Raw genomic sequence first — 221 nt, 5'->3', positions numbered from 1 at the left:
CCGCCACCTGCCCCCAGGTATATATCCTAAAGAATCGAAGGCAAACATTCAGGCAGATCATTGTATACCAATGACCATAACAGCATTATTCATAATAGCCAAAAGGTGGAAATAACCCAAATGTCCATTACAGATGAATGTCTAAGCAACATGTATACAATGTAATGTTATTCAGCCATGAAAAGGAATGCAATTCTGATACATGTTACAAATGAATGAAC

The 221-nt window shown here is 37.1% G+C and overlaps 1 protein-coding gene across 1 annotated transcript in view; it reads left to right on the top strand.

Annotated features, from left to right (window-relative positions):
- Nucleotides 1–221, top strand: part of SUGCT (succinyl-CoA:glutarate-CoA transferase) — a 536,095-nt gene that overhangs the window by 289,509 nt on the left and 246,365 nt on the right. The gene's annotated exons all lie outside the window — the stretch shown is intronic.

The sequence above is a fragment of the Myotis davidii genome, unplaced genomic scaffold (genome assembly GCF_000327345.1).
Source record: "Myotis davidii unplaced genomic scaffold, ASM32734v1 scaffold573, whole genome shotgun sequence".
NCBI lineage: Eukaryota > Metazoa > Chordata > Mammalia > Chiroptera > Vespertilionidae > Myotis > Myotis davidii.
Note: the sequence above shows the minus strand (reverse complement) of the source record. Positions and strands in the feature narration are given on the sequence as shown.